The sequence below is a fragment of the Leptonychotes weddellii genome, chromosome 8 (assembly GCF_054177405.1).
Source record: "Leptonychotes weddellii isolate Sample4059 chromosome 8, ASM5417740v2, whole genome shotgun sequence".
Taxonomy (NCBI): Eukaryota; Metazoa; Chordata; class Mammalia; order Carnivora; family Phocidae; genus Leptonychotes; species Leptonychotes weddellii.
The window spans coordinates 46,764,565-46,784,458 of record NC_138376.1 but is presented as its reverse complement, the minus strand read 5'-3'; the positions used below and the strand labels follow the sequence as shown (position 1 = coordinate 46,784,458).

At 36.2% G+C, this 19,894-nt stretch overlaps 1 protein-coding gene across 1 annotated transcript in view; it reads left to right on the top strand.

The window, feature by feature from the left end:
- LOC115942618 (protein eyes shut homolog) overlaps positions 1 to 19,894 on the top strand; it is a 515,538-nt gene that overhangs the window by 270,185 nt on the left and 225,459 nt on the right. The gene's annotated exons all lie outside the window — the stretch shown is intronic.

The window sequence follows — 19,894 nt, the reverse complement described above, 5'->3', positions numbered from 1 at the left end:
TGTCTCTTTGGAAGGGGTTTGTACACATGCTTGATACCAGATTTTGCAGTTGCTGAGGAACAGACTCCCAAATCATGTTGCTCTGGTAGTCAGTGGGTCTTGCATTCACAAGTCCCATAGAAGTATAGCAAACAAAGTGGTTTTTTTTAAAAATACAGGCTCAGCACAGAGGGAGAAGATAAAAACACCCATCCTCTAGCTTTTCCCTGAAAGGGGCTTAACCCAGCTGCTGTCTGGCTTCTAATCAGCCTGCAATTACTTGCCAACTGTGATCTTTCCCTTGGAACACTGATGGGCCTTGGCACACCCTCAACTACTGGGAGCCACTAAGAACAAAGAAGGTAGCTTGGACAATCACAAGAGTGTAAGAGAGAACCAGGAGCTTGGGCCAGGTTGGTTGACCAGATTCACCTACACAGGACCACTCTTTGAAGACTGGGAATGGTGGCTGTTTTATCTAATGCACAGAAACCAACATAGACAGTCAAGAAAATGAAGAAACAGGGGACTATGTTCCAAACAAAAGAACAATATAAATCAGAAACTAATCTTAATGAGACAGAGATAAGTGATTGACCTAATAAAATTCAAAATAACAATTATAAATATGCTCACTGAGGTCAGAAGAGTAATGCAGAAACAAAGTGTGAATTTCAACAGAGGTAGAAAATATTAAAAAGTACCAAACAAATCACAGAGCTGAAGAATACAATAACTGAACTATGAAATTTAATAGAGGGGTTCAACAGCAGACTAGATCAAGTGGAAGAAAGACTCTGTAAACTCAGAGGTAAAGCAGTGGAATTAAGCCAATCAGAGGAGCAAAAAGAAAAAATTATAAAGAAGAGTGAAGATAAATTAAGGGAACAACAAGCAGACCAATATACACATTACAGGGAGTCCTAGAAGGAGAAGAGAGACAAAGGGGCAGAAAGTATAATCAAAGAAATAATGGCTGAAAACTTCCCTAACCTGAGAAAAGAAATATATATCCAGATCCAGGAAGCACAAAGAGTACCAAAGAAGAATCTAAAGAGATCCACATGGAGACACATTGTATTTAAGTTAAAGACAAAGTTAAAAGTTAAAAGTTAAATACAAAGAGAATCTTAAAATCAGTGAGCAAAAAGCAACTTATTACATACAAAAGAACCTGGTAAGACTATGAGCAGGTTTTTCAGCACAAATTTTGCAGAACAGAAGGGAGTGGGATAATATATTCAAAGTGCTGAAATTAAAAATAACTGCCAACCATGAATACTCTTCCCAGCAAAGTTGTCCATCAGAATTGAAGGAAATATAGTTTTCCTGACAAACAGAAGATGGAGGAGTTCATCACCCCTAGACCAGCCTTATAAGAAATGTTAGAGTTCCTTAAGCTGAAATCAAAGGATGATAATTAATAATTTTAAAACATGTGATAATATAAAACTCAGTGATAAAGTTAAATATATAGTTAAAATATAGGTAAATCTAGAATACTCTGATATTGTAATGGTGATGGTTAAATCAGTTATAACTCTAATATAAAGGTTAAAAGACAAAAAAGTATTACCAACTAAATAATTTGTTAATTACACAATATAAAAAGATATAAATTGTGACACCAAAAAACATAAAATGTGGACAAGAAGTATAAAAATATAGAGCTTTTGTAAATATTCAAAGTTAAGTTTTTATCACTTTAAAAGAGATTTTTTTTAACTGTAAGATGTTTTATTTAAGTGTCAAGGTAACCACAAGGCCAAAAACTTAGTAGATATAAAAGAGATAAAGAGAAAGAAATCAAAGTATACCATTACAGAAAATCATTAAATCAAAAGGAAAGACAACAAGAATGGAAGGAAGGGACAAAGGAACTACAAAATAGCCAGAAAACAATTAACAAAATGGTAATAGTAAGTCCATGCCTATTGATAATTATTTTAAATATAAAAGGACTAAATTCTTTAATCAAAAGCCAGAGTAGGAGGTGCCTGGGTGGCTCCATCATTAAGCGTCTGCCTTTGGCTCAGGTCATGATCCCAGTGTCCTGGGATCAAGCCCCACATCAGGCTCTCTGCCTGCTTCTCCCTCTCCAGTTCCCCCCTGCTTGTGTTCCCTCTTTCACTGTGTCTCTCTCTGTCAAATAAATAAATAAAATCTTAAAAAAAAAAAAAAAAAGCCAGAGTAGCTCAAAATCAAGATAAGAAGGATACAAGATAAAAACACGGATAAAAAAACAAGACCCAGTTATATGCTGCCTACAAGAGACTCACCTTAGTTTTAAAGACACACATATACTGAAAATGAAAGGATGAATAAAGATACTACATGCAATGGAAACCAAAAGAAAGCAGTAGTAACTATACTCATAACAGACAAGATAGACTTTAAGACAAATACTGTAACAAGAGACAAGAAGGTCAATATATAATGATAAAATAGTCAATTCATCAAGAGGATATAACAATTGTAAATATTTATGCACACAGCATTGGTGTACTTTAATATATTAAGCAATATTAATAGATCTAAAAGAAGAAATAAATAGCAATAATAGTAAATGAGTTCATTATACTGATTTCAAGAATGGATAGATTATACAGACAGAAAATCAATAAGGAAGCAGTGAACCTAAACTACATGTTAGACCAGGTGGACCTAAAAGACATATACAGAACATTTATCAACAGCAGCAGAATACATATTCTTCTCAAATGAGCATGGAACCTTCACGAAGATAGATCATATGTTAGACCACAAAACAAGTCTTAATGAATTTAAGAGGATTAAAATCATATCAGGTATCTTTTCTGGCCACATTGGTAGAAACAAGGAATCAATTATAACAAGAAAACTGGAAAATTCACAAATATGTGGAGATTAAACATGTTACAGAACAATCAGTGGGCCAAAGATGAACTCAATAGGGAAATCAAAGCATATCCTGAGACAAATGAAAATGGAATCACAACATAACAAAACTTATGGGATGCAGCAAAAGCAGTTCTAAGAGGAAAGTTTACAGAAGGGTGCCTGGGTGGTTCAGTCGGGAAGTGTCCAACTGTTGATTTTGGCTCAGGTCATGATCTCAGGGATGTGAGATCACAAACATAATACTAGCAAACTGAATTCAACAGGACATTAAAAGGATCATATGCCATGATCAAGTCCGATTTATTCCAGGGATGCAAGGATAGTTCAATGCCTGCAAATCAATCAGTGTTAGCAAAATGAGGCTAACAATCGTGATCATCTCAGTAGATGCAGGAAAAGCATTTGACAAAATCCAAAATTCTTTCATGATAAAAACTATTAACAAACTGGATATGGAAGGAACATATTTCAACATAATAAAAACACATATGACAAACCCAAAGTTAACTTCATACACAGTGGCAAAAGGAAGCATTGGCTTGAACAGTGAAACCACTTAATGTTTTGTATTTTGGCCTGTTTCTTTTCAGTGTCTTCTCTATCTTCTCTTCTTGTTCACGCCTTCCGTTTTGCTCTTTCCCTTGGAGTACATCTGCCTAATCAAGATGTTGCCTTTTAGTTGAAGGACACTGAAGAGTTATGATTATATGTTTCCAAGCTGAACTCTGCAGAGTGGGTGCTTAGACAATATTTAGGGTTTCTAGTGGCAAAGCTGGTGCAAAAGCTGGCCTTTTCCGTGGTTCCTGGAGAAGAAACCTATTCCCCCCACCTCTTGACCAACTCATATTTATAAGTGCTGAGAAGGTCTTGACCCACACAGGAGTTAGGGCTGTGCTGAACACAAAGGTTATTTGGAAATTTTGTTTCTTAGTGGCCACTGATGAGAATGCAGAGTCAGTGAAGTGAAGAGGGACAGAAAGAGGGTCTCTGTGCCTGATGTCTATGACTCATCCATGGCTGGTCCAGACCAGTGCTGCTGTGTGCAGGAGTCAGACGAAGATGGGCGAGGGAGGACTGCTGTTCAGTCCTTCTTTGCCTTATTGACAATTAGGAAGAAACCTTCCTAAGAAACAGCCTTGGTGATAAAAGTTTAAGGGAGGTTAACTAGCAGCTAAACATCAGCTGGAAAAGCCAGTCACCATTTGGGGCTCAGGACTGTTTCTCTCCTGACAGGACCTGCCTTTCTAGGATGTTGCCTTAGAGCAAGAACCACAGAAGACCCCAAATAGCCAAAGCAATCTTGAGAAAGAAGAGCAAAGCTAGAATCACACTTCCTGACTTCACACTATATTACAAAGTTATAGTAATCAAAACAGTATGGTACTGTCATAAAAACAGACACATAGATGAATGGAACAGAATAGATAGTCCAGAAATAGATTTATGCATATATGTTCAAATATCTTTTAACAAAGGAGCCAAGAACACACAATAAGGAAAGAATAGTCTCTTCAATAAATGGTATATGGAAAACTCTATAGGCACATGCAAAAGAATGAAACTGGACCTGTACCTTACACAATATATAAACATCAACTCAAAAATGGATTCAGACTCGAATGTAAGACCTGAAACATTAAAACTTCTAGAAGAGAATATAGACAGTAAGCATCTTGACATTGGTATTGGCAATAGTTTTTTGGATTTGACACCGAAAGCAAAGACAACAAAAGCAAAAATAGACAAGTGAGGCTGCATCAGCAGAGGAAACTAGTAACAAAATGAAAAAGCAACTTATGGAATAGGAAATATTTGCAAACCACATTTCCAATAAAGGGCTACTCTCCAAAATATACAAGGAACTCATACAGCTCAACAGCAAAAAAAAAAAAACAAACAAATGACCAAATTTTTTAAATGGGCAAAGGAACTGAATAGACGTTTTTCCAAAGAAGACATACAAGTGGCCAACAGGTACATGGGAAGGTACTATCATTACTCATCAGGGAAATACACATCAAAACCACAATGAGGTATCACCACACACTTATTAGGATGGCTATTATCAAAGGGACAAGAGATAAAAAATGTTGGTGAAGATGTAGAGAAAAAGGGAGCACTTTTGCTCTGTTGGTGAAAATAGAAATTGGTACAGCCACTTTAGAAAACAGTTTTGAGATTCCTCAAGAAACTAAAAATAGAACTACCATATTATCCAAAAATTTCACTTCTAGATATATATTCAAAGTTAGCAAAAGCAGTATCTTGAAGAGATATCTATCTATATTCCCATGTTCATTGCACTATTATTCAGAATAGTCAAAGTGTGGAAACAGCCTGTGTCTGTCGATAGATCAATTGATAAAGAAAATGTACACACACCTACCTGCACAAGCAAACACACAATGGAATATTATTCAACCTTTAAAAAGGAGATCCTGCAATTTATGACAGCATGGATGAACCTGGAGGGCATTGTGCTATGTGAAATAAGCCAGACAAACAGAGAAAAACAAATACTGCATGGCGTCACTTGCATGTAGAATTGTTGAGGGGGGAAAGTGAAACTCATAGAAATAGAGAGTAGACTGGTGGTTATCAGGGGCTGGGAGGTGGAAAAAATATGGAGATGCTGTTTAAAGGGTACAAACTTCCAGTTAGAATGAATAAGGTCTGAGGAGCTAATGTATAATACGGTGACTACAGTTGTTAATGCTGTATTGTATAATTTAAATTTGCTAAGAATGTAGAACTTAAGTGTTCTCACCAAAAAAGAAAAAAATGAATATATGTGAAGTGATGGATATGTTAATTAATTTGACAGTGGGAATCCCTTCACAATACATATATATATCAAATCATCACATTGTACACTTTAAATATATTACAATTTTGTCAGTTATACTGAAAAAGCTGGAAAAAGTTCTTCTAAAAAAAACAGTTCCTAAATATTTACTATATCCCCAGCACTATTCCAAATATTTTACTTGTATTTAGTCATCATAACAATCCCATAAGAAAAGTGCTACTATCAACCCCATTTTAAAAAAAGAGGAAACTGAGCACAGAGATGTTAACTTGTTCAAGATCCCTCAGCGAACTAGAATTCAAGTCCAGGCAATCTGGCTCCAGATCTGGCACTCTGTGTTGTTATGGAAGCTATTTTAAGAGAAAAATATACAGCATGAGCAAAGTCAAGTGCAGGTACTCAAAGATAATCAATACTGATTATAGAGCCTTTTAAGATTCCTGGACCCAATTCCAATGTGGTGGGTGTGGAGCGTTCTCCACACATAACACCAGGCAGTTCTCAGTCACCAGCAGAGTATCTGAGAATTCAGCTCAATTCTGACACTATCTACCCAGAGATAGCATCAGATTCCACAGGGTAAATGTTCAGTCCTACTATACCATACCATTCCCTCCAACCCTCTAGTTCAGATGCCAGTCACAAGCCCCAGGCAGTTACCTGTGCTTTTGACTGACCAGCTACAGAATGGAGATTCCAATAATCTCCTCCTTCAGTTCAATTCACTTTACTAGAGTGGCTCACAGAACTCAGGAAAAACACTGACATTTACAAGTTTATTAAAGGATATGATAAAGGACTTGAATCAACAATCAGATGGAGAAATACATAGGTCAGTGTCCTGAACAAAGGAGTTTCTATCCTCCTGAAACTTGAGACCCAGCTCCATGGCACGCAGAAGTGTTTTGATTCGACAAGCATGGAAGCTGTCCAAAAGAGACAAAAGGCTTTTTCTCTTGTGTTTTTATGAAGACTTCATTACATCGTCATGACTAAGTCATTGGCTATTGGCTGATGCAAACTCCAGCCCACCTTCCCTCCCTGGAGGTTGGGGAGGTGGAACTAAAAGTTCCAACCCTCTAATTACATGATTAGTCCTTCTGGCAACCAGCCCCTACCCTTGGGTAGGATCCAAAAGTCACCTTCATTAAAAACTAGACACCCATTTCACCACTGTGATTCTGAAGCATTTTCAGAACTATGGATGAAGACCAAATATATATTTCTTGTTTTTTAGATTTTATTTATTTATTTATTTACTTACTTATTTAAGAAAGAGAGAGAGAGGGAGGGAGAAAGCAAGTTGGGGGGAGGGGCAGAGAGAGAGAATGAGAGAATCTCAAGCACAAAGCCTGACAAGGGGCTCAATTTCACAACCCTGAGATCATGACCTGAGCCAAAATCAAGAGTCAGATGCTTAACTGACTGAGCCACCCAGGCACCCCAAATATGTTTCTTATAAATCATTCTGTCACACAGAGCTGCACAAGTCAGCCAAAGGAAGGTGTCAATTGACTGGAGGCAAGTCAGCTGAGAAAAGCTTGAAAGCAAATATCAGGAAGAGTAAAGTAGTAGGTGTCCAATGATCAAAACAATGTAGAAAGGACAAATTTGATAAAGAAGTTCAAGAAGAAATAGAGAGAAGCTGCTAAATTACTCAAGTGGTAGTCGAGTTTTCATTCAGTCCCAAGGAGCATATCTGGAGAGGTGAAGAGAGAACTGCATGGCAGGCTATTCTGTGTGGACAAACTGGACAAGGAGCTTTCTTCCTGGAGCACTGTCTGGGCTGTTCCTTGAAGGTTTGTGGTTCTTAATCTTCTGCACATTGCAGACATTGTCCTGACTCTACCACAAAAATTAGTCCCAAAGTTAAATGCTTTTGAATAAAGGAGGGCATCTTTATTCCCCATTTTCCAGTCACAGCTGTATTTTTTCCTGAAGTGGTACCCCAAATAGTTAAATCTTGTTCCTAAAGGAAAGGAAGTCTTAGTATGAAGATTTATATAAAGGTCCACAGGAAACTTTGACAGTCACGGAACTAGTATTATTTCCTGATTCTAACCAGGTCCCTAAATTAAACCTACAAATGACCCCAAGTCCAATCCATCAGAAACCAAGAAAATTACCTGCTGCTTTAAAATTCTTATTTTTATAATTACAAGGAAATTTCTGCTCTCACTTATCTAACTTATTAATATGTTAAATTATATGTTGATGGACTTTCTAAAAGACAGATTTTTCCAACAGCTTTTTACCTTTTCTCACTTACGCTGGCATTTTAGACACTAAAAGACAACCATGCAGAGGTGAGTTGGTGAGTTTCAATGCATGAAAAGAAAAGACAGGTAAACATGAAGAGAGCTAAAGGAACCTAAAATGCTTTGAACATAAAAAAAGAAGAAATGATTATGTTTGCTTTGGATTCCAGCTGAGATACAAACCCATGGGGGTTTTTTTCTTTCTGCTTTAGATATCAAATTATAGCTAAAACTATTAAGATCTCCAATTAACATGTGGACAGCACAAATTCAAAGAAAGGAAAATGAAAGAGAGGGAGAAACATTTTTATTCCTCTTCAGTATTTTCTCACAGTTTCTCCAATTTCCATCCCACGGAGGGAAATTGATGTGTACTGAAGATTGTTATTGCCTTCTGAACATGTAAGAGCTGTGACACAAAAGGAACTTTGGGGCTTTATGATTTATTGCTTTATCATTTTTAGTGCCATCTCTGTTCATCCTCAAATCCAGGGCAGGCTACAGGACATATTAAAAGGGCAACATTTTCTGTATTTCCTTTTTAAAGGGCAAAGCACTTACCATTTTCTACATACAAAGCACTTATCTTTTAGCTCACTGTTTGATGAGCAACATTGAAGTCTGCTTTTTAGACCTCTTTAATATAGGAGAATATATTTTCCCCATTCTCAACCAACTTTTGAATTTTTATGCAACATGATTCTTACTTTCCTGAAAATTGTAGCTATTTTAGCCAACATTATCCTTTTAATGGAAATGTGTTTTTTCATACACACACACAAATATATACATTTCAAACTGTGCAGGTCTATATGATCCTCCGTCAGCATCATTAGAGCCTATCACCCATTCTCTGAAGAGGCAAAGGAAACTCAGGCACCACCCAACCCTAAGGGACCAGAAAGCTTCGAGTCATTAGTCATTTAGGTTTACCAGTACAGTACCCATACACTTCGTAAATGACCATGGTTGAAAGTCAAATGTAGACAAGGTACCTGCTCTTGAGTCTATTTTCTAAATATTCTTTATTTTCATTTTCTGTGGACTGAAATTTGATTTGAGATTTTAATATGAATACTTCTATTTAAACTTAAGTTATAAAAATAAAAAATAAAAATAAATCTAAGTAATTTTTTTGTTTCCCCCTTACCCTAGTGCTCTTAACTATTCTTTGTCATAGACCATCTTGGAGCTCAAATTCCAGCTTTTCATGAACTGTAAGGCAGGGGTTGACAAGTAAAGGGCCAGATAGTAAATATTTTAGACTTCCATACAGTCTATGCTGCAACTACTAAACTTTACTATTGTAGTTCTAAAAGCCACCATAGACAATATGCAAATAAGTGGATATGGCTGTGTTCCAGTAATTTAAGTATGAAATAGTTGGCTCTCAGTCCTTACTTTGTAAATCCCTGTGCTTCAGGTGCAGACTACTATCTTTTATCTTAGTTATGCACTACATTAAAATTTCCAAAAGAAATTTAAAATGTCAGAAAATAAAATTGAATTTACACTCAAAAATAAATAAGCATATATGCCAAATACTATAAATTTCAAAATTCCATCTAAGTGATTACTTAAGACAATTTTTTAAAATCCCTTAATTTTTCATAAGATTGACTACAGAAACAATGAGTTATCAAATACACACTCAAAATTAAATGAAAGTGCATTCCAATTACAATTTTATTTTTTTTTTTAAGATTTTATTTATTTATTTGACAGAGAGATAGAGAGACAGCACAATTAGGCAGAGTGGCAGGCAGAGGGAGAGGGAGAAGCAGGCCTCCCGCCGAGCAGGGAGCCCGATGCGGGGCTCGATCCCAGGACCCTGGGATCATGACCTGAGCCGAAGGCAGCCGCTTTGCCAACTGAGCCACCCAGGTGCCCCTCCAATTACAATTTTATATCCACATTACATTTAAGTAATTTTCTTTCCTCCCCTCCCCCCACACCATAACATTACAAGCAATTCTGGGGCATCGTCCATGCATCACCATGTTAAAACAAGCAAAAAAGTCTTAGTGCAAATTTCCAAATTTTTTACTGGATTTAAATATAGCAGGTGCAGACTTCCAAGTTGCGCACTAGAGTAATTGCAAAGATAAAGCAGTTATAAAAAGAATGCTTTCCCCCAAAAAACTTTATTTTACCAAAAATATGTTTTTCAATTCTTATTTGGAACATCTGATAAGAAATTGCCAACTAAGAAAAACTAATTTTGCAAGTTCTGTCACACCATATGTCTACATTATCTCGTTTTATTTGCAGTATTAATGTTTATTATCCAAAAATCTCCAAATAGAAAACAGTTACAATCTAACTGTAAACTTTATTTAAAAAATATTTTAATAAAAGTGATTATTTTCCATCCCTTCTTCTCTAGACAAGGGACAAAAAAAGGAAGAGAAATACTTTCCAAAATGTTTTCCCTGGAGAATTTGTGGATCACCACAATACTGAGCTCTTGCCATTCAAGGATTTCTTTCTTCCATCCCTTTCAGTCCCAGTGCTATGAAGTTATCTTTCTAAGAACAAATTTAAGTCTGAAATGTGGAAGTAAGGAACTCAGAAATAGACCCTATTTTATTAGCATTAACATTTAATCCTACACATTAGAATCCTTAAAATTGTGGGTAATCCCAAATAAGAAAATTTATAGTGCCTTAATTTTTTTATCTTGTAACATACTCCTGCCCAGTAGGCCACAGCCAAGTACCTGTTTCACAAATAAATTTCAGGAAAATATTCTTTCCATTTAAATAAGCTTTAAGACCCCAGTCTGTACTTTTATCCCAGTTAGTTCCTAATATATTTGCACCAAATATTTTGCCAGGGAACCTAAAAATAGCATTAGTCAGAAAAAGACAAATATCATATAATTTCACTCATATGTAGAATTTAAGAAACAAAACAAATGAGCAAAGGGGAAAAAAAAAAAAGTTGAGGAAAGCAAACCAAGCACCAGGCATGTATGGGAGTGTTGAATCACTATATTATACACCTGAAACTAATTCTACACTGTATGTTAACTAGCTAGAATTTAAATAAAAACTTTTTGGGGCACCTCGATGGCACAGTCGATAACCATCCCACTCTTGATTTTGGCTCAGGTCATGATCTCAGGGTCATGACATTGAGCCCCACCTCGGGCTCCACGCCCAGTGCAGAGTCTGCTTCAGTTTCTCTCTCCCTCGCCCTCTCCCTCTGCCCCTCCCACTCATGCTCTCTCTCTTTCTCTAAAATAAATAAATCTAATATATACATACTATATATATATAAATATATATATTAAAGCTTAAAAAAAATAAAGTGCTGCTCCATCCCTTCCACGTCATTTGTATCAACAAGATGTTGTCCTGTACTGGGGCTGACAGGCTCCAGACAGGTATGTGTGGTGCCTTTGGAAAGCCTCAGGGCACAGTGGCCAGGGCCTGCACTGGCCAAGCCATCATGTCCATCCGTACCAAGCTGCATAGCATGTGATTGAGGCCCTGTGAAGGGCCAAGTTCAAGTTCTCTGGCCACCAGAAGATCCACATTTCCAAGAAGTGGGGCTTTACTAAGTTTAATGTGTGTGAAGAAGACATGGTGGCTGAAAAGCAGCTCATGGCAGATGGCTGTGGGATCAAATACATCCCTAATCCTGGCCCCTTGAAAATAGCAGGCTCTGCACTCGTGAGAAACTCAGCACTGCCCCCTTCTTACTAATGTTCACCAATAAATCCTACTTCCTATCTAAAAATAAAAATGAAAATAGGGGAGCCTGGGTGGCTCAGTCAGTTAAGCATCTGACTCTTGATTTCGGCTCAGGTCATGATCTCATGGATGGTGAAATCAAGCCGTGTTGGAGTCAGCTCTCAGCTAGGACTCTGCTTGAGATTCTTTTCCTCTCCCTTTACCCCTCTATACGCCCCCACTTGTGCACATGTGTGCTCTCTCTCAAAAAAATAAATATTTTTTAAAAATGAAAATTAAAAAATTAATTAGAAATAAAAACATAAAATTTTAAAAAGTTGTCAAATGAATTATTTCTATGATTGTAAACAATATAATTCATTGCTTTTTGTGGTAAAAAAAAAAACATAAAAATTTACCCTTTTTAAGGGGCGCCTGGGTGGCTCAGTCATGAAGTGTCTGCCTTCGGCTCAGGTCATGATCCCAGGGTCCTGGGATCGAGCCCCACATCAGGCTCCCTGCTCAGCGAGAAGCCTGCTTCTCTCTCTCCCACTCCCCCTGCTTGTGTTCCCTCTCTCGCTGTGTCTCTCTCTGTCAAATAAATAAAATCTTAAAAAAAAACTTACCCTTTTTAAGTGTGCAATATAGTAATGTTAACCAAATGCCCAGAATTCATTGCTTTTTTTAAAAAAACTTTTTCAATGAGTGTTATATCATATGTTCTTAGAGTTCCACAAAAATACCAGTAAATTAATAGATCAAATTTAACACTTTTAGATTATTGTTCCAAAACTCAAGCTGTATGTCTATAAAGAGGAAAGAAATTTTTATTTTCAGTAATATTAGAAAATGGTAATTATCATAACCTGTAAGTAGTGAATAAGTAGTGAATAATGGACATTTAAGAATTGAAGCAAACCAGAGGAAGAAGAGTGAAGCTGACATCTACTTCCCCAGATAGAAGTAAGACAGGGTGTAGATTTCTCCATGTGCAAGAGGATCATAAATAGCTCAACCAGCGCTATATTTCAGATGTGGAGAACCAATAATTCGTTAAATTCAACCAGCCTTTTTCCAACAGATCTTAAGAGATTTTACTCTTTTTGAATGTATTTTAATTTGCTTCACAACCAACTGTGACTCTGCCAGAAATATCTTAGTAGATTTTATATATATATATATATATATATAAGTAACAGTGGGCAGTTTGCTATTTTTCAAAACTGCATTAGTCTAGTAATGATAGCTGCAGAAACTTTACTGTCCTGTCTTCTAAGCACTTGACTCAGATTACATTCCTATCCAAAAGAGTTCACCTTTCTTCTTCAGTAATTATCACAATAATACTTAAATAAGGTAAATAATAATTAAAGTAAGAATTCAGTACAGGTAAATGAGTGAATGAGCTATTAAAAATTTTAATTTTGGGGGCGCCTGGGTGGCTCAGTCATGAAGCGTCTGCCTTCGGCTCAGGTCATGATCCCAGGGGTCCTGGCATTGAACCCCACATCAGGCTCCCTGCTCGGCTGGAAGCCTGCTTCTCCCTCTCCCACTCCCCCTGCTTGTGTTCCTGCTCTCGCTAGCTCTCTCTCTGTGTCAAATAAATAAATAAAATCTTTAAAAAAAATTTTTTAAATTTTGTATAGATTAAAGTATCCAGCTGATTTGATTCCTTCAGTTGTCCATGAGGTATTTGGAAATCAGGTAAAATAAATAAATTAAACCACTAAAAAAAAATGTTCTACTTTGTGAAAACAGTTCCATGAATAAGGAGTAGTCTCATATCATTTAATAAAAAAGGGGGGGTGGTGAGAAATTGCTTCAGATTAATCTTACATGAGATTTTAAACCATCACTAATCAGAAAAACGCAGTTTGATCTAAAATGAATTTTAGTTCATTTGGGATGTTTATTCAATTTTATTCAGATATATTGAAACTTTACTCAGCGTCTGAATTATAATTTAAGTATCTATATTATGAATGTTCCCACACAGCTTTAGAAAATGAAATGCCACATTTCAACTCATCTGAACTAATGAAATACCATTCAGTAAATTAAACCTTGATGTGTTTTGAAGCAGGCATACAATTCACAGTGACTATGTGTACCCTATTAATGATTTTAGGACGAGGTAAAAAAATCAGAAATAATGACAGATGGGAATTTCTAGCAAATCCACAGCAACCGACAATCTCATCTGGATGTGTGCGTTTGTTCATTGTTTCATAGTGTACTAATGATTCATGTTCACTGAATATGATCTTGTTAAGATGCTGCCAAAGGGAGTACTTTATTCAAAACCTCATTCCTTCATTAAGAAATCTATTTCTCATAATCTGAGCCTATCTTCTTTTTCCATGAATGTTTCACACTTTACATTTTTTAAAGTGACTAAAGCAATCCATCTTGTTTGGAAATAGCAATTCCACAAAAGAATGAATTGTATGTTTTGTGATACAAATTCAAGCACATTACATTTGTCTGGTTTTCTATTAATATTCATGAAATTTTTTGCACTATTTGTTTTCTAGATTGTACTTAATTTAGTTCCTACTTTTCTAGTAAATGTGGTTGAATAAAAGCCCAAATTGCTATTTTGTGAAGTGTACTGAAGTGTTAATGTGTAATATAGTTAAAAATGACTAATGAAAAAGTTAATAGGACCTTTTTCCAGTCTCCTTCCCAATATGTTCTGTAGCATGCTTACATTGTCACTGGTCTTTTGAGATTGGGACATAATACGTAAATATTTGCCATTGTCATTGTAAAGTCCAATAAGCTAGAATATAATATAGGAGGGTGTCATAAAACCAATTCCAATCATTCCAATCCAATCCTTAGTTAAAAATTCCAATCATTTAGTTGCCTATTATATGATCTAACTATGTATTCCATAGCCATCTCAGGCTCCACATTTCCAAAACATAATGCTTTATTTTAACTAACATCACAAATATCCTCTTTCTCCAGGATTATGCATCCTAGTTATTGAGAACAGTTGGAAGCATGTGCTCTGACATTAGATGATCCTAGGTTCGAATCCTAGCTTTGCTGCTTTTCTTTGTGTGGTCTTGGGCAAGTTACTTAACCCAGGTGTCTTCATCTGCAGAATGCAGATAATAAGATTACATCATAGACTGAAAGAGATGATGTAGATAAAGTGTTTTCATGCATTCTCAATCAGTAATCTAAGAGTTTTTACTTAGTCTCCTTCTTTACTGCCCCCTTTATAGCCAATCCAAGCTCAAGTTTTCTTACTCCTTGAATATCTATCTCTTTATCTGCCCCCCTTCCTCTTGACTCCCACTGTAACAGCCTTAGTATACATGCTTCTTGCTCCCCTGAATGATTTTTGTGTCCTTCTCAATGTTCACCCTGCCTAACTGCCTAAACTCTAAGCCCCTCCAAGCCTTCTTACACAACACTTCCAAAATAATGTCACTAAATGTCTGGAATAATGTCACTACAACACAAATATGATTATTTTACTTTCCCAAATTAAGTTTTCAGTAGCCTAAACCCAAACTCATTTGTATGATTTTTTTAAAGCTCTCCATCATCTGAGATGTAGCTACTGCTCACATGTCAGTATTATGTCTCACAACTCCTCATCCTCCACCCCAGCTCTGTAACACTTAACAGATACATCATCTTTGCATTCTAGAATAAAAGAAAAGCAACAAACATACCTCTCCAGATAGATCTAAGTTGTCACTTTACTGTGTTATACAACAGAATTTGCTGTATAAGATCTCTTAAAAGATTACTTGTTTGGTCATTACAGAAATAGCAAGTAGAAATCAGAATTCTAGTTCAGACTCTTTTCAGACATGCAACACTGTTCTTTATTGCTAACACAAACTAATGCCTTCAACAAGATCAGAAGTAGAGCTATCCAAACCAAAACTTCAGAGGTGAGCCTAGGATCCAATTTTAATAAGCTATGCTAGAGTGAATTTCTGAGGATTTATGATCAGGTTTCCTAATAATCACTTTTTTATGTAATGTTAAATGTAGTAGAATTTAAAGAGGTGAAAATTTAACGTTTTTTTAAAAAGCAATACAGTGAAAATTTTTTAAAAAGAAAAAAACACTTAAAATGCCATGAAAATGCAATTAGTACACAGTAAGAAAAAAATCAGAAGTGTCAATTTGAGCATTATCCTCTTTTTTTTTTTTTTTAAAGATTTTATTTATTTATTTGAGACAGAGAGAATGAGAGACAGAGAGCATGAGAGGAAGGAGGGTCAGAGGGAGAAGCAGACTCCCTGCCGAGCAGGGAGCCCGATGCGGGACTCGATCCCGGGACTCCAGGATCATGACCTGAGCCGAAGGCAGTCGCCCAACCAACTGAGCCACCCAGGCGCCCCAATTTGAGCATTATCCTCTTATGGGCATGAGTAATGTGTCGAATTTCCCCTGTATATTTTCAGTGATCCAGCTGTGTCTCTCTTACGTGATTCTTTACCCTGATTCCATAGAAGATATATCACAAGTTTACGGACAGGTAAAAATAAACATATTCTAGGCACAAAAGAACCATCGTCAGAGTACTGGCAGTGTCTGGCTCTGGTTTTCTCATTCAGTGGTCTGGACACGTTAGATACATCACAATTCCCTATCTGTTAGTGCCTACTTAGTTCCCTTCTCCTCTCTGTGAATCATAGATTTTTAAGGCTGTAACTGCACTTGACTTTCATGATTTGAGATTATCAGATTAATCTTTATGGCTTTTCTTCATAGAAGTACAGCTTGCAGAATCTCAGAGCTTGTTTAAATTGTTCCAACACTGTTACGTAGATCTGTCTCACTGATTGAGTAAACACTAATTAACCGCAATCCTGGATGAAGGAGGATTAAATATACTTAATCTCTTTACTGTCCCTATAATTAATAGGAAAAAAACCCTTAGTAAAGAGCTTCTTAATCTAGGCACTGTTGGCCCTTTGGGTTAGATAAGTGCTGTGAGAGCTTGTGGTGTGCACTGTAGGATGTTTAGCAGCATCTCTGGCCTCTACACACTAGAGGTCCATAACACAGCCCTGGCCCCCACCCCAGGTGACCACCAAAAATGTCTCCAGGCATTGACAAACATTCCCTGAGAAAGGACAAAAATCACCCCTGGCTGAGAACCAGTGCATTAGATTGTGCCATTTTTGAAGAGCAATATCTAGATCAGGGGTTGGCAAACTATAAACCATGAGCCAATCTGGCCACAGTCTATTTTCATACAGCCCATGAGCTAAGAATGGTTTTCACATTTTTAAAGGATTGCAAGGAGGAGGTGGAAGGAGAAGAATATGTAAGAGACTGTAGGTAGCCTGCAAAGTTTAAAATATTGCCACCTGGCCCTCTACAGTAGAAGTTTGACAATTCTTGAGATGAATGAACTGAGGCTCCAGAAAGTTAAGTGAACATAATACCATAATACCACTTTCATTACAAATAAAGACCAGGGCGCCTGGGTGGCTCAGTTGGTTAAGTGACTGCCTTCGGCTCAGGTCATGATCCTGGAGTCCCTGGATCGAGTCCCGCATCGGGCTTCCTGCTCGGCAGGGAGTCTGCTTCTCCCTCTGACCCTCCCCTCTCTCATGTGCTCTCTCTCATTCTCTCTCTCTCAAATAAATAAATAAAATCTTTGAAAAAATAAAAAAAATAAATAAATAAAGACCAGAAACCTTTTTCTTTAAAATGCTCATTACTTTATATTGTTTAGTGGGTAGAATATTAATAATTGGGATATCCAATTTCATCTTGCTTCAGCTTAAACTTTTTTTTGATGGTATAAGAATGCCATGTATTACTTGTTTCAATTGATTGTATGTTAAAGATTAGCCCTTCTTAATGCCCCAGTTGTAGGTTTTCTGACTTGATAATTCTGGTTTCTTTGACCTCTACAATTTAGGGCTACCTGGGATTTCCAACTTTGTCTGCACATTGGAATCACCTGGGTAACTTGAAAAAAATACATGTGCCTGTGTTCCACCCCTAGAGATTGAGAATTTATTGGTTGGGGGTGTGGCCTGAGCATTGTAATTTTTGTAAGACCCCTAGGAGATGCCAGTGTGGACACAAGTTTGGGGACCGCTGTAAGACGTGCAGATTTAAAGCCAGGTTACTTGGGGCCACATCCTGGATCTGCTCCTTGTGAGGTTGGGCTGGTCACCTACAATCCCATGCTTCCATTCCCTTATCTGTAAAACGGATATTGTGAGATAACATTGCCTACTTCTTTGAGGTTGTTGTGAGTTAATATGTGTAGTATATAAAAGCACTTAGTACTTGGCATTTAGTAAGTCTTATTCAATCAATTATTAGCAATTAGTACTACCAGCAGTAGTCATGTCGGTGATACATGACTTTGTACTGCCCTCTATCATTTTCTCTTCAACATTTTTATTGTTATTTTTTATTTAACACTTAACAGACTCAGGATTTGGCCTACCATTTAATTTTAATACACTCCTATTGTAGACCATTACAAAATACAGGCCTGACCAATGACGATCTATTAAGAATCTAGAACCATTTTACTTCCATTTACTGCACTGAATTTGTACTGATTAAATCAATGTTCCTAACAAATTAAGCTGCACTGTGAAAATGTTCAAGAGGAAAGATACTGTTGCTTTCTGATTTTTTTCTCAGCCACTCAATAGCTAAATATTTGTTAAAACCAAAGCATTTAGATTATCTGTATATTTTTAAAGTGCAAGTCCACTCAATTTAATATATACATATTCTGATCTCATTTGTGTCTAAATTACTTTTTAGCTATTGAATTTACATATATAAAACATTACCAATATAATTTGGGGGGTTCTAGAAAACTTACAATTTCTAATTCTTCCAATGACTAAATTTATTTTATTATCTTATTAGTCATACCTAATCTGAATGTAATTAAATTAACCCACTAAATGTTTTCAATATGAATTTGAATAGACAAGAAATTTTGACAATTTGTGTAGACTTTTTGCCTCGGTTTGAATAATTTGTTTAAAAATATTGCAAAAGAATTTATGACCTATTTTATATGATAATTAACCTCTTTATTAGAGTTATCATTCCTTGCTTATGAATGTATTTACAAATACTCTTTCTCAAATTCAGAGGTAAAATTATCCCTTGAACAATTTACCTGAAATTTTTAGAAAATAAAATCCCTGATACTTTTTACCTTTATCTTAATCCTCCTGAAAAGGTAAAATATGTCATGCCAGAATTGGGCAGAAAACCAAATTTAATGGCTGTGTGCCTATTAGAGTAAAAGAATTCTGTCTTCTCTCAAGGAAGCGGACTTATGATGAATTGGTGAAAATTAATTTGAGTAAGGTTTTGAATCAATGTATGAGGAGGAACAATAAACAAAAAAAGACAAACAACCCAATTTTAAAACAGGCAAAAGACCTGAATAGACATTTCTCCAAAGAAGACAGATAGATGGTCAATAGGCACATAAAGAGATGCTCAAAATCATTAGTCGCTAGGGGAATGCAAATCAAAACCACAATGAGATACCACTTTATACCTACTACAATGGCTATAATTTTGTTTTCAAAATGAAAAATAACAAGTGTTGGCAAAGGTGTGAAAAAATTGGAACCCTAGTACATTGCTGGTGGGAATGTGAAATAGTTCAGTCACTGCAGAGAACAATTTGATGGTTCCTTAAAAAGTTAAACATAGTATTACTATATGACAGCAATTCTGCCCCTAGTTATATGCTCAAAAGAACTGAAAACAGGGACTCAAACAGATTCTTGTATTCCAGTATTCATAGCAGCATTGTTCACAGTAGCCAAAAGCTGGGAACAATACATGTGTCCATCAAGAGATAGATAAACAAAATGTCTATACAATGGAATGTTATTCAGCCTTAAAAAGGAATGAAATTGTGATAACGTGTTACAATATGGATGAACCTTGAAACTTTATGCTAAGAAGAAATAAGCCAGACACAAAAGAACAAATATTATATGACTCCACCTACATGAAATATCTAGAATAGACAAATTCATAGACACAAAAATTAGATTTGAGGTTATTGGGGGAAAACTGAATGGGGAGTTATTGCTTAATGGGTACAGAGTTCCCATTTGGAGTGACGAAAAATTTTGGAAATAGTGGTGACCAGTGCGCAACATTGTAAATATATTTATTTTTTTTTATTCTTATGTTAATCCCCATACATTACATCATTAGTTTTAGATGAAGTGTTCCATGATTCATTGTTTGTGCATAACACCCAGTGCTCCATGCAGAATGTGCCCTCCTCAATACCCACC